Here is a 15,820-nt window from a genome sequence, read left to right as displayed (position 1 = left end):
CCCAGGCCAGACAGCATCCTGCAGATTCAGAGTGAGGTTAACAGACTTGGGGGAAGGAGGCCAGGAAGAGGCAATAATGAGGTGGCTTTACTTGGTCTGCATTAAATGCAAGCATGTTAAATTCATGAGTGAGAAATCCCCTGTTTTAAGTCTTTGTTTCAAACTTGGAATATATGGATTTTTCTCTTCTTTCCATGTGGACTTTGTTGAAAACCTCAGGTCAAGCCAGCTTGGAAAAAAAAAAAATACAGTGGAGTTACCTTCTACAGTATGACATCATGTCTCCTCTGTTTCTTATTATAAAGTTGAGTTTCAGATGTTAAAATCATATCCTCCTCGCCCTTCTTGGCTTTCTTCTTCCCCTCCCCCACAATATTCCCATCTTCGAGTTCTATTGTTTTTACAGTTGAACCCCAGTGCCAGACACACAAAATTATTAACCTGACATTGGGAAAACATCTTCTGACTAAGAATTCAGCCTCTATAATTTTTAACTCGACAGAGTTTTTAGCGTGTTTCTTTGCCAGCTGCAGACCTACATCTCATTTTTAACTTTCCAGTTTTGCCCTAATTACAAGAGGGTATATTTTATAAAACGAAAAAGTTTGGATTTGTTAGAAAACATTATGTAATTCCTTAGGCAATATTTGAAATTATAATTTATAAAAAAATTTTTTTTTAAATTGACAAAATAAATACTGATATAATTAAAAAAATTTAAAATAGTGGAAACATGCCATAATAATGGAACAATGTTTATTATTAGCACTGGAACATATAGAAAGGCTGTATAAAATTTTTGGCTACATGGTACAGTAGCGTCCAAGATTTTAATTAAAAAAACCCCAGGCGCCTGGGTGGCTCAGTTGGTTAAGCGACGGCCTTTGGCTCAGGTCCTAATCCTGGAGTTCCAGGATGGAGTCCCGCATGGGGCTCTCTGCTCAGCAGGGAGTCTGTTTCTCCCTCTGACCCTCCCTGCCCTTGTGCTCTCTCTCTCTCTCTCTCTCTCAAATAAATAAAATCTTAAAAAAAAAAAAAACCCGCAAATTATATTATTGAAATTTAGTTAAAAATTTTTTTTAGGAATAAGAATTTATAGTGAAACTACAACTTGAAAGATAGCCCAAATTATTATTTGAGTAAATGTAGTCCCTCGTACTTCATTAAAGAGGCATATTTGTCCAAGGTTCTTATTAATATCAGTGAAAAATAGCAAACTAGCCATTTCTAAAATAAGTTATATATTACAGAATTATGACAATGGGATATATGAAGCTGTCCTCTACCTCTATTCTGCCTTCTCTAAGCATCTATTCAGAAAAGCTGAAGAAAACTAGAAAGCAAGTAAAAGGAAGCCAGCAGAAGTATTGGTTATGGGAGGAATGTTAACTGGCAGGTAAACTGCTTTAGGTGAGGATGGAGGGAAACAGATGGGAAAGCTGATTTATAAATATGCATAAAATGTTGTACCCTACAGAGAAAACACATCTTTTTTCATTATCTGTGGGTATTTAAAAAATGTATGATCATCTATTAAGGTATAAAAAATGTCAATATGTATGGAACCACAAAAGACCCTGGACAGCCAGAGCAATCTTGAGAAAGAAGAACAAAGCTGGAGGCAACACACTATTTCAAGATATACCACAAAGCTGTAGTAATCAAAACAATATGGAACTGGCACAAAAGTAAACACACAGATCAATGGAATGGAATAGAGAGCCCTGTAATAAACCCACACTTATATGGTTAATTCATCTACAACAAAGGAGGCAAGAATATACAATGGGGAAAAGATAGTCTTCAATAAATGTTGCTGGGAAATTGGACCGCTACATGCAAAAGAATGAAACTCAACCATTTTTTTTTTTTTCTTTTACACCATACACAACAATAAACTCAAAATGGGTTAAGGACCTAAATGTGAGACCTGAAACTATAAAACTCCCAGAAGAAAAGATAAGTAGTAATCTCTTTGATATCAGCTGTTGCAACACTTTTCCAGATAGGTCTCCTCAGGCAAGGGAAACAAAAGCAAAAATAAACTATTGGGACTACGCCAAGATGAAAAGCTTTTGCACAGCAAAGGAAACCATCAAGAACATGAAAAGGCAACCTACTGAATGGGAGAAGATATTTACAAATGATATATCCAACAAGAGGTTAATATCCAAATATATAAAGAACTTATGTGACTGAACACCAAAAAAAACAATCTTATTAAAATAGGCAGAAGACCTGAATAGACATTTTTCCAAAGAAGACATACAGATGCCCAACAGACATATGAAAAGATGCTCAGCATCACTCATCATTAGGGAAGTGCAAATTAAAACCACAATGAGATATATCACTTTACACCTGTCAAAGTGGCTGGAATCAAAAAGATAAGAAATAACAAGTGTTGGCAAGGGTGTGGAGAAAAAGGAACTCTTGCGCACTGTTGGTGGGAATGTAAGTTGGTGCAGCCACTGTGGAAAACAGTATGGAGGCTCCTCAAAAAACTAAAAATAAAAATAGCATACTATCTAGTAATTCCACTACTGGATATTTATCTCCACACCCCAACAAAACTGAAAACACTAATTTGAAAGATATATATATATATATATATATCCCTATGTTTATTGCAGCATTATTTACAGTAGCTGAGATATGAAAGCAATGCAAGTGTCCATCGAGAGATGAATGGATAAAGAAGTGGTATACATATACAATGGAATATTACTCAGCCACAAAAAGGATGAGGTCTTGCCATTTGGGACAACATGGATGAACCTAGTAATATGCTAAACAAAATGTCAGAGAAAGACAAATATCATATGATTTCACTTATATGTGGAATCTAAAAAGCAAAGCAACGAATAAACAAAAAGCAGAAACAGACTCATATACAGAGAACAAACTGATGGTTGTCGGAGAGGAGGTGGGTGGGGGGGATGGGCAAAATGGGTGTAGGAACGTGGGAGACACAGGGTTACAGTTATGGAATGAATAAGTCACAGGAATAAAAGGTAGAGCATAGGGAATATAGTCAATGGTATTGTAATAGTGTTGTATGGTGACTGATGGTAGCTACGCTTTTGGTGAGCATGGTGTAACACATAGCCTTGCCCAGTCACTATGTGTACACTTGAAACTAACGGAACATTGTGTGCCAAGTATACTTCAATTAAAACAATTGTCAATAAATTTAAAAACTAGGAATAATTCATATCCCATTGTTTGGGATATGAAACAAAATTAGAAATTAAAAATTAAACAAATCAGCTTGCTGGAAACATTTTTAAAACTCTCTGGCAGGTATTGATTCTTTTTCCCTGTTTATCTGTTCTCCCATTTTACATAGTAATAGAATTTTTAATTTAGCACCTGGCCCACCAGGGAGAGACTACATGTGTCAGGATCCCTTGATTCTAGATGTGGCCATGTGACTAAATTCTAATGGGGATGGCAGTGATAATGTGCCGTGTATACTTTGTTAGTCCTTTCCTTCCCTCTTCTCCTTCTGTGGACGGGAATATGGCTATGATGTTAAGGACTACTTCAGTGATCTGAAATCTTGATGTGGAAACTACATACTATGGAAACTGGTGGTATATATCTTAGCAAGATAAAGACTGAGCTGCCCTCAGCCCTAGGCTCCTACATGGATATTTCCCTGATTTCAGCCACTCTCAGGGCCTCTCACGGCAGCCAAACCTGATTTCTAACTAATATGTCTCTTTTCTTGAGTTAAGTAGGAAAAAAATTTGAAGCTGATGTTATTGGAAATGATGATGAGAACACTGAATATAAGATCTTACATAATGGAAGCTAAAAGTATATCCAGAACGTGTTCTTGCAGTGCACTTCTATTAAACCAGAAAGAATGAAAATAAGCTATCATCATCAAAGAGTTGGAAAACAATCAAATTAATCTAAGGCAAGCAAGGGAAAAGGATTAAAGGTAAAAGCAGAAATTAATCAAGACAGATAAAACAGAGAAACCGCCAAGAAAGTTAGCTCGCCATGTACAAAACACACAGTATTATGAATTAAAATGGGATCTAACTTTAAATAATGGAATTATAAAAAATTTATAAGAGAATATGATATTTAATATTAACAAATATGAAAGCTGGCAAAACTGGCAGTTTTGTAGGAAAATATATATTGCTCAAATTGAGTCAGGATACAGAAAAATTGAATAGACCAATAACCTTCAAAAAGAATTTTCTCCAAGATGGATAAAGACCTGAGTCATTTTTATGTGTGAGTTTTTTCAAACCTTCCAATAACTGGCAATTGCCACAATACATGAACTATTCTAGATTCCATAAAAGGAAGGAAAATTCCCCAATTCATTGTTCAATGCTGGCTAAGCACTGATACCAAAATCTGACAAAGCATACAAAATTAAAATTAAAATTATGATCACTGAGGCCAAACTTCCTGAAATGCTTACCACAGGAAAAAAATTCTCCACTTGCAATTACAGAGGCAAAAAATGGGCCTAAAATGCTTGTGAAAAAAATACAGCTATATATTTACAGTTCTAGAGGGAAAAAAAACTACCTAAATTCTTCACAAACCAAATGTAGAACTACATTGAAAGGAATATGATTTCTAGGAATCTGGAATAATTTATTTTATTATTATTATTTTTAAAGATTTTATTTATTTATTTGACAGAGAGAGAGAGCGCAAGCAGGGAGAGTGGCAGGCAGAGGCAGAGGGAAAAGCAGACTCCCCAGTGAGCAAGGAGCCCGATGTTGGGACTCGATCCCAGGACCCCAGGATCATGACCTGAGCTGAAGGCAGTCGCTTAACCAACTGAGCCACCCAGGTGCCCTGGAATATTAGAAACTCTTTTAACATAACGTATCATGGTATTATCAGATCAAAGGAAGGAAACCATTTGAACATTTTAATAAATTGTTGAGATGAATTTTCTCTACCTATTTTCTATGCCTGGAGATGCAAAATTCTATACCCATCTATGATGAAATTCAAAGAAAACTAAGGATAGATGATAATATCTTAATATGAGAATGAATCTTTCTCTCAATCTAACATCAACATCCTACTAGTGGTAAACGCTAAAAGCATTTTATCAAGACTACAAAGAGGACAGGAATACTAGCTTTTGTCATTTTCTTCCTTTCATTTTTACTGAGATATAACTGACATATGGCACCGTATATCGCCTTTTTTTTTTTTTTTTAAAGATTTTATTTATTTATTTGAGACAGAGAGAATGAGAGAGAGAGAGAGAGCACATGAGAGGGGTGAGGGTCATAGGGAGAAGCAGGCTCCCTGCCGAGCAGGGAGCCCGATGCGGGACTTGATCCAGGGACTCCAGGATCATGACCTGAGCCGAAGGCAGTCGCTTAACCAACTGAGCCACCCAGGCGCCCTGTATATCGCTTTTTAAAAATAGCTTTTTGGTAGTTCAAGCCAAGAACAAGGGAATACTGTCATTATTTCTTAGTGATATTCTCAATGAAAACAAGCAAAACAACAACAAATTCTAGAGAGAAAATAATGGAAATAAGTTAGTTAAAATAACTATACTATTATTTTCCTATATAGGAGCAACAACTCACTGGTGAGTATGATGGAAAAATATATAATTAAAATTTCTACAAAAGTACTTTTTAAATTAACTAAGGAAAAAATTTAATATGTAGAGAGAGTATTCAACTAAAAATGAATAAATGGAGATAAAATGTGTTTCTGATAGGTTGACCCAATATATTATCAATTCTTCTTAGGTTAACTTATATATTTAATATGACTCTAGGGGCGCCTGGGTGACTCAGTCAGTTAAACCTCTGACTCGTGATTTCTGCTCAGGTCATGATCTCAGGGTTGTAAGATCAAGCCCTGTGTTGGGCTCCACGCTGGGCATGGAGGCTGCTTAAGATTCTCTCTCTCCCTCTGCTCCTCCCCGCGACACACTCTCTCTCTCTCTTCCCTTACCCTCCCCCCTCTGTCCCCCATGCACTCTCTCTCTCTCTCTCAAAAAAAAATAGTAATAATATGACTCTAAGCAAGACAGCAACATGAGTATTTTGGATCTATCAATTTTTTCTTTGTGGAAGTATATGAAGTCAAGAATAGACAATACATATGCAATAAACATTTTTAACACTGTTTCCAGTGAGGCATATTAATATAGTAAAATGTACAAATTTTGATTTTATAGCTCAATGAATTTTTATAAATGTGTATACCCCTTATGACCACTACACAAGATAGAGAACATGTTCTTATCCCTAGAAAGTTTCCTTATGTTCCTTCCCAGTCAACAGCCCCAACCCAGAAGTAATTACACTGTGGTATCTATCATCATAGATTAGTTTTGCCTGGTACTGATTTACATAAAAATGCAGCCCTACAGTAGGGTTTTTGACATACATCATTTTTTGTTTCTTCTCCTCCTCTATGGGGGAAAAAATAACATTAAAATTGGAATAGGCTTGGGCGCCTGGGTGGCTCAGTCGGTTAAGCATCTGCCTTCGGCTCAGGTCATGATCCCAGGGTCCTGGGATCGAGTCCCGCATTGGGCTTCCTGCTCTGTGGGGAGCCTGCTTCTCTCTCTCCTCCCCACTGTGCTCTCTCTCACTATCTCTGTCTGTCTCTCTCAAATAAATAAAATCTAAAAAAAAAAAAATTGGAACAGGCTTTTAAATGATAATTTAAAAAGGAATAAAAAAAATTAGAGAGTGAATTGCCTAAAACACAGTTAACATGAAGTATTTTACAAACCTGCTTTGCTTCCATTCAGTCTACTTCACTAGCTAGTTTTTTCTGTGCCCATTTTGTGGTACTAATTTAAATAGTGTTCCTTTGTGTAAATTGATGTTCCCAGAACTCACCAGACCATAGGTCTGGATGGGATGATTATAGTAATAAATTCTATTGGCACTTGCATAAGACTGACAAAGGGTGTCCAGCCTTTCCAGGTTTTACTTGGTTCTTTCTGTGGTGTCTTACTTTAGCTCATGTTGTTCGACCCTGTGCACCCTTTTGAATATCTGATGTTCATGAAACTTCCTGAGAATTGTAACTCAGCATCATCACTGCTGCTGGTGTCTGCCATGACACCGTTGATGACATTGCCAAAAGATGGCAATCCTCAGGCCCTTGGGGTGCCTGAGGGATGCTGCAGTTCCTTCAGTCCTCACCAAACCGAAGCTATGCTGTGTGTGGGCAGGGGGAGGACCCTGCACCCTTCCTGACTATATGTTACTCTTTGTCACCTGGGTAATCCTATGCTTCTTTTCCTTCCTTGGGGAAATAGCTCCTTTACCTCTTTCCTGCTGTCTACTCCAAGGTGCTAGGCTAGGAACCAAGACCAAGTTATACCCTTTTATTCCATCCCAATTAGAGAGTGGTCTCCCAAGCAAAGTTCATTTGAACTTTCTCCACACACAAATGAATGCAGACAAATGAACACCTAAGCTACCTGGTCTACCCCTTGTGTGTCATGTCCAAATCTGAATGAATCTCCTTTAGGATCATCTATAATACCCAAGAACACATTCCTAGGCTGAGTTAGAAATGAATGATGATCCATTCCATTACCAATTTTTGTGTTTTCCTTCACACATGGTGGAAACTCTACTTCAGCAGTGACTGTATTGCTAATACTTGTTTGACCTCAGCTAAAGCATTTTGCTCAATGGCCCTCATTTCCTTTCTCCATATGACAAGTCACTATCTTTACCTATATTCTGGTGACATAGTGAAGTATAACTGATTGACTATAGTGAAACAAGTGGCAGAGAAGCCCATGACTGGCGCAGTGAAAAATCTTAAGACTCAACCCAATGAATCAACTAAAGAGGCAAAATCTCCATAAGAAAGACGACTGACCTTCTGAGCTTTTGCCCCTCAGGGAATATTAGTTTTACCTTTCCTGCTAACATAGTGGCAACCAGGCTGGGAATTTGGGATAGATTATTTATTCAATGTGACAGCTCCACCTCCTCTCTCTCCCCCTCCTACCCTTTACCCACGACCTTTCCAGACTCTTCAAGGTTTTGTAAACCAAATGTAATCAAAGAATCAGACTTAAGTGACTAGGCATTGGTTACCTGAGTTACCTTTGTTTCTCTTTGTCTCAAAGAAAAAAAAAACCCAAAAAACCCCACTTTTAAATATTTCCCAGGTGATCTTTACCTATGGACATTAATGGCAACAACAGCAGCCTTTTAAAAACGTTCAATTATCTCACTGATCCTCCGAAAAATAACCAAAGTTCTGTAGTTCCAACTGCCTGTGTGGTAGAAAGAAAAATGAATTCTTGAAAAAGGCCTATTGATTACAGCTTTCTCTTGTTAAAAGAGAGATTGCACCACAGGAACTGAAAGATCACAAATCTCCCGCTTTTGGAACCAAAAGATAGAGTCATAATACCTTCAGAGAAATAAAACCTCCTCCCTCAATGAGCTACTCAAACACTGCCCTGCTTGAATAATGTGCTAAGTTAAGGAGGGAGGCCTGGGATGCGGTAATTACTCCAAGGAGGCTGCAGGGAAAGGAAGGTACATACCAGACACCTAATCATTTACAATTGAGTTTAATGAGGTAGTAATTTACAGCTTTGGGGGTGGAAGTATGGAAAGGTCCCTGCCAGGAACTGGGCAGACTCTTTTAAAATCCTGAAGTTTAATGAAGGCATTGGAGGGTGGAATCATAAGGCCAAACTTGTGTAATTCCATCTGCTTTGTGCTTGGACAGGAAGTAAATGACAGGGCACTTGGGACCTACATCTGGAAACAACATGTTTCAAAGGATTTTATAAATCCTGAAGTAAAAGAAGAAGAAGAAGAAAGAAGAAGAAGAAGAAAAAGCAGAGGTGAAGGGGCATAGTTATGCGGGGGATGGAGAAGCACAACAGAGAAGGGCCAGTGCCAGGTTCTCAGTTTGAAGAAATAACATTTTCTAATGTCATGGTCAGTCATTGATGATAATTGACAAAACATGCTCATCAAGCCCTGGATGAAAACAGAAGCGACTGAGATTTCCTTTTTGGATTGGATTTGGGTGAAGACTACAGAGTAGTTCAGGGTCCACTGAACTTACCTGAACCTTCCCCCCTTGTCAGTCTTCCAGTAATGTTGCTGCTACCTTCTTTGTTGTCATCATTTCTTGGTTTGTAATTTACCAGGTTAATTAAACTTTTTGTTCAGCAGTACTTTTTAAATACAGCTAGCACAGGAAGGGAGTTGGTCTTAAAGAGATGGAAAAGGCTCAAGGCACAATTAGGGAGTGTAGGGGGCAAAAAGTAGCTGCTAGACTGGCTTTTCAGTAAGTCATACCAATGATTGACATATATATGTCAGGATTTGTTTTCTTCTCACTTGGGCTGGCTGTCCTTCATATTTCATTTTATGTTACCCAGTTTCAACTCTCTCAGGAGTAAACCTCATGCTCTCCAATGTCCAAATCCTCAAAAACATTTTCCTTTTTGTCACCAAGTCTTTTCATTCTTTCCTTCTCTTGTTGTTTCTGAAAGTAGGGAAGAAAGTTGAAGGAACAAGGAAGGTAGATCAAATGGAATAGAGAAGAGTCATTACATTTCTTGACTTTTAAGAGCGTGGATCCAGGTTAAAACTCATCCTTTCACCAGTCTGTTATAAAATATATAAGAAGGAGGTATTATGTGACTGTGTGCCAGGCAGGCAAGTGGTGTTAAAGGGAAACCAGACTCACTCACAGCCACCTATGCTACTTACCATGATCACAATCACATTCATAACCGGAATCACTAATAACAGTGCTTGAGCATTTACTCTATGGTAGGTGGTTTCCATGTATTATTTCATTAATTCTTTCGGTAACTCCGAAAGTATGAAACAGGCCATATTTTGTCCCATTTTGCAGATAAGAAAAGCAAGGCTCATAAAAGTTAATAGTTCAAAGATAGTAAGGATAGTAAGTAGAATAGAGAATTCAAACTCAAGTCTGTCTGATTTGAGAGCCTATAGTCTTAATTCCTTTGTTATATTGCCTTGAATTTTATATGTTTGGATATCAGATTGTAGGGACTTTAGAAAGATTTGGCCACAAGGCAGAGTGATGATCCTAATGACATTTAGGAAACCATTCCATTCCCCCCAAAAGCAAAAATTATATCTTTTAAAGTATCTCATTTGCTATTTGGACTACTGAATACAGAGATTTTTTTTTTTCTCATGTAATATCTTTTTACCACAGATTTTAGAATCTGGCTCAAAGAAAAGGGGAAATTGGTTTTCCAAAGCTTTATTTTCCTATTTTCCAGAGAATGAGTCGTTTTCCATGTCTTATTTTGAACAGTCTTTTGAACAGTCTTTTCCTGATTAAAAATCATAAGTAAGTTTTTTAGTTTCTCAAGATCTATAATCTACCTTTTGAAAGTCTGGGCAAAATCTGCACACTGGAATATTATTCTTTGGAAAGCTATGTATGCCTATTCACAATAGGAAACATGTGACAAGGTGTTTAGTTATGGTTTCAATCTGCATGAACTGGGGAGGGCTTTCAAGTTAAATAAATCTTCACATATGTGACAAAAACAAGCTTCCATATGCTATCGGTAATGCTGGCAGTGAAATCTGAAACCAGAAGTGCTAATGAGGGTGGAAAAAATTTGAAAATTTTGATATTAAGCTCTTATTTCTCTCTCCTTTTGGTCTGCGGACTTAACAGCCTGATTATTGGAGTTTTCTTTGGTACTGCTAATTTATTTTCAGTCTTAAGAACATTATACTGCTAATCTTAGAAAAGCCAATCTCTTACTTGGAAAAAGTATACTTAGTTAACCACAAATAAGACTATCATCTCTCTATAGAAGATCGTAGACCTACTAACGTCAGCAACCTCCCATTCCCTGGACCAGTGAGTACCAACTTGTGTTGGATTGTTGATATCAGATGTTACTTCCATGATGCAAGTTGTGATATATTTATCACCTCTCAAATGCCTTTGGCATGACTTAAACACAAATTAAAAATAAAAATTAAATCCACTTATCCACTTAAATCCACTTTGATTCTTTTTTTACCCTTCGAAGCAGTACACTAATGTCCCATTTATTTTAGCATGATTGGGGGCTGGGCTCTTCTATTAAATAGATTTTTTTTCCCCCCGTAAATGTTACCTCTTCAACTGCAGGCTTTAAAACCTTGCAACCAGATTCTATGGATATCTCTAAAATGTGTGAGTTCCCAACTGCCCTTTTAAAATGGAAGCTATGTTAATTAATTGAATTTAAATAAATTTTTAAAATAAAAATAAATAAAATAGAAGATACTGAATACAACTCAGTCTTAACCTCATAACCTCAGATCATTGTTCTAAACAATTGTTGTCTTATGCTTCCCTGCATTCGACTGTCTTGCAGGAGAATTACTGCTGAGGTGTAAAGGGCTCATGAGGTGTGAAGGGCTGTGGTAAGGCTGAATGAAACCATAGTAGGTCATATAAGTTCTTGCAAAGGCTTCTGGGATTGTGTGTGTGTGTGTGTGTGTGTGTGTGTGTGCGCAGGTGTGCTCCCTCTAGTACCTCCTAGTCTGTTGCTTTTAAGCTTCTGTGGTTGGAATACCTATCCCTAAACTTGTGGCCCCGAGAGAACCCACTAAGCTCCTCGTATGTAAGCTTGGGCTTTGTGACATCTGCTTAGGTCATTTAGAGGCTGTTGTTCCATTTCTCATTCTGGATTGTGTAGTAGATCTATGAGATTGCCAGATTACTCACCTCTGAGTAAGGAGGCAATTTCTCTCATGTTATACTTATTTTGCAAACTATTAACTGATTTCACAACTCTCCATGGCAAATCTTCCTCCTGTTACAGACCCTACGTCACTAACGATACTGCCATCTATTTCTGTCACCTCACCAGAGGCCCAGGTTGTACCATGAAGCTTTGGGGTACACGAGGTGAAAGTCAGGTACAGCTGGGTTTAGACCTCTGCTCCAACTGGATAGTTGCATAATCTTAGGCATGGTGATTTATTTATCTCACTTATCTATGTAACACAAATGTATTGTCTACTTGTGCCAGGCAATGTTCTGGGCCCTTGGGGTAGAGTTCCTGGAGACTACAGACTAGTTGGGGGAGATAGGCAACAAACAAGCAAGTAAATATATGGTATGTCAAATGGTGATGGGACAAGGGAGGTGAAGGATGGAGAGTGAGTGGGGGAGACAGGTTTGGGGATATTTATGAAAGCTGTTTCAGTGGAGTGGTTGGGAAGAGAGCCTGACAGGAATGCATTCAAAAGAGAATGGGAAGAGTGGGATTTGAGACACTATCTATAGGTCAACCTTTCATAGAATTTTTGCAGTAGAGGAAGGCAGAGACGTGTTGTGGTAGCTGGGAGGGAATGTGGGGTCAAGTGAGGGTTTTATTTTAAGATCTAGCATTTTTGTGCGCTGATGTGAATGACTCAGTAGAGAGAGGGAAATTGAAGATGCAGGGCAGAGAGGAAACAATTGTTGAGTAGTGTTCTTGAGTTGGTAAGAAGGATGAGATCTACCACACAAGTGGAGGGCTTGGCCTCAGCTCAGAGGCCACGAGTTTATCCATAGCCACAGCAGGGGTGGTGGAGAATAAGGGCACACATACCACATACCGATAAGTCCGGAGACGTGGTGATGGGAGTACGTCAAAACCTTTTCCCATTGCTTCTGTTTTCTCAGTGAGAAAGCAAGCAGTCTCAGCGTCTGAGATAGAAGAAGGGGAGGAAGTGTTGGAGGTTTGAGGAGACAGAAAAGGGTACAAACCAGTCATGGGGAGTAGGCAAGTGGGAGCTACTGAAATACAGTTGAACTGCCCAGAGGCTCTCAGGGACCATTTGAGATTAGTGATCATCAACAGATTAGTGATCATCAACGTAAAGCTGCTTGAGTTATTAGAAGTACTGGGATATTTCTGCCTCCATCCTCCCCTCTACATCCCCCTTCACAATTTTTTTTCCTTGTTCCTCCACTCCTAGGAAAGTAAGTGAGTGGTTTCCTCTTCTGCGCTTCCCAAACTGCTTACACACACCTTTATTCTAGCACTCTTCAATAAACTGCAATAATTTCTTTACATTTCTGCCTCCATTCTCTCCTCCACTATGCGTGAATTTCTATTCCCAGCCGCTAGTACGTTATCTTCCTATTATAGATTTTTGGGCAAATCTGTAATGAATGGAGGAAGGAAAGAAAAATAAAAATTCTGCCTCTTGGGGTGCCTGGGTGGCTAAGTCGTTAAGCATCTGCCTTCGGCTCAGGTCATGATCCCAGGGTCCTGGGATCGAGCGCATTGGGCTCCCTGCTCAGCAGGAAGCTTGCTTCTCCCTCTCCCACTCCCCCTGCTTGTGTTCCCTCTCTTGCTGTCTCTCTCTCTGTCAAATAAATAAATAAAATCTTAAAAAAAAAAATTCTGCCTCTTATTTCCATGTTCAGTCCTTACAGATGCCCTATTTCTGATATTCAAAGATTAAAAAACAAATCACCCTACACTTTGTGTCTCTAGAGATAGATTAACAGTGATTTTTCTTTGGATTTACTTTGGAGATTCCATTTATTTTATTGAATATTTCTTATTTTTCTTCTGGTATGTCTGAGCGGTGAAGAATATTTCTTGGCATCCCTTTAACAAGACAAAGCCAAAAAAGATTTATTTTCTAACAACTGTTTCCCTTCCAGATAATGGCAAATTACATAAAACATTCTAGGTCAACCAAGGCAACTGAGAAATTTTGACTTTGACCACGGCTGAGGCAATTTGCTGTGGAGATGGCTGGAGGCACACAGAGGCTCCTGAAGCCAGTTGGGGGGCTGTAATTGATTTCAGATGTGCTCTGAATAACACTGAAGATAAATGTCCCAGAGGTAGATTATTGGAGAGCTCTTTAACTGTTTCTAATAAAACTTTCTTAAAAATTCCAAGATTTTTTTTTTTCCCTACAGATGCATATAATAATTCTAGCATGAACCAGTGGGCCTGAATGCAAACTACATGTTTGTTAATAATTTTTCCATTTCCCCTTAATTATGAAAGGAATTCATGGTTTTGGTAAGAAAGTTGAAAATTACAGATAACTATAAAGAGCAAAGTAGAAAGAATATCGGATATTTACATACATGTGTTTATCTAGTTGTGATCATACAGAATGCAGTTTTCTATATATTAATTTTATGTGATATTATACCCTGAGCCTTTGCTCTTGTCATTAAAAATTTTTCAAAGTATGAATTCAATAGTCTTATACTATTGTATAGTGTTTTTGTTTTGTTTTGTTTTGTTTTGTTTTTTCAGTTTTCCATGTAGTCTTGGGGATTCACCGAGGTGTCTTGAGGGCCACCAAAGGGCTTGGGAGAAGCAAGAATTGGGAGGGAAGCTATTGAGTCAATTGGGCTCAAGTCTCCCCTTGTGCTTTTCAAACAGCAGCTCCACACTTAACTAATTTATATATTGGGCTTCTGTACAGAATTCTCCTTGAAGAAGTGTTCCCAAGCATATCAGAATTTGCAATCAATTACTGGTGAGCCATAATTTATTTAACCATTTCCCCTTTGTTGCATATCCAGTTTTTCTATAGTTTAAGTCATAGCATGGACCATTTTGTACATACATATATAGATTCACATGTAATTACATAATATAAATATAATATATTAAATATGATTATGTGTGATATAAATGAATATATCATATAAACATACAATTATTTCTCTGGGATACATAAAAAGATATGGACCCAGGTGGTGGGTCAGACACAGAGTGTTGTATTATGTTCCATAATATAAATATAGTCTGGAGTCTGGTTGTGTGCCTTCAACTCCTAATAGCAATGTGGGAAAGGACCTGTCTCATAGCACACAAATTACGTTTTCTTGGTGTTATTTTCCATTTGCTGGTTAAAAAGTAAGACATCACTGTTATTTTAATAAGCACTTATTTTATTATGGTAAGGCTATCCTTTTATTTACATGATTATAAGTGATATTTTCTTGCATGAATTTTCTTTGCTACTATTTTTATTGGGAGTAGTAGTGTTTTTCCAATGGATTTGAAGACTTCGAAGTATGCTTTGTATATTAAGGGTATCAAATTTTTGCCTTATTTGTGGCTACTTTTCCAGTTCGTCACTTAAGTGTTACGATATTTTTTATATCATTTAACATACTTTATGGAGTTTAATTTATCAGTTATTTGCTTTATGAATCTTTCCATGGCCTTCACACTTGGAAAATCTCTTTCCATTTGCTTAGACATCCATCTATAATTTCTGATAGTCTGACAGTTTCATTTAAAAAAAATTAACATGAGGGGCGCCTGGGTGGCTCAGTTGGTTAAGCGACTGCCTTCGGCTCAGGTCATGATCCTGGAGTCCCAGGATCGAGTCCCGCATCGGGCTCCCTGCTCGGCAGGGAGTCTGCTTCTCCCTCTGACCCTCCCCCTCTCATGCTCTCTCTCTCTCTCTCTCATTCTCTCTCTCAAATAAATAAATAAAATCTTTAAAAAAAAAAAATTAACATGAATTCATAAGAGTTTCTTTGGGATTAAAATATGTTTTGTTTTAAATTTATAATAGCTAATTTTAGTGTCATTTTTTTTAATAACCCATACTAGTTTTGTTGGATTATTAATGTAGGAGAATGCATTGATTTTATATATTGACTTTTGTACAACAACTTAGCTAAACTGTGTTGACTTGCTCTGGTTGTTTATAGGATTTCTTGGAGTTTCTAAATGTTAAAAAAATATCATCCGGAAATAATTGTTTTGTTTCTTCCTCTCCAACCTATATGCAACTTATCTTTTCTTTCCCTACCCCTCTGGCTAGGGCGTCTG

Source organism: Phoca vitulina, unplaced genomic scaffold (genome assembly GCF_004348235.1).
Source record: "Phoca vitulina isolate PV1807 unplaced genomic scaffold, GSC_HSeal_1.0 scaffold21, whole genome shotgun sequence".
In the NCBI taxonomy this organism is placed as follows: Eukaryota; Metazoa; Chordata; class Mammalia; order Carnivora; family Phocidae; genus Phoca; species Phoca vitulina.
This window is presented reverse-complemented; position numbering follows the sequence as displayed.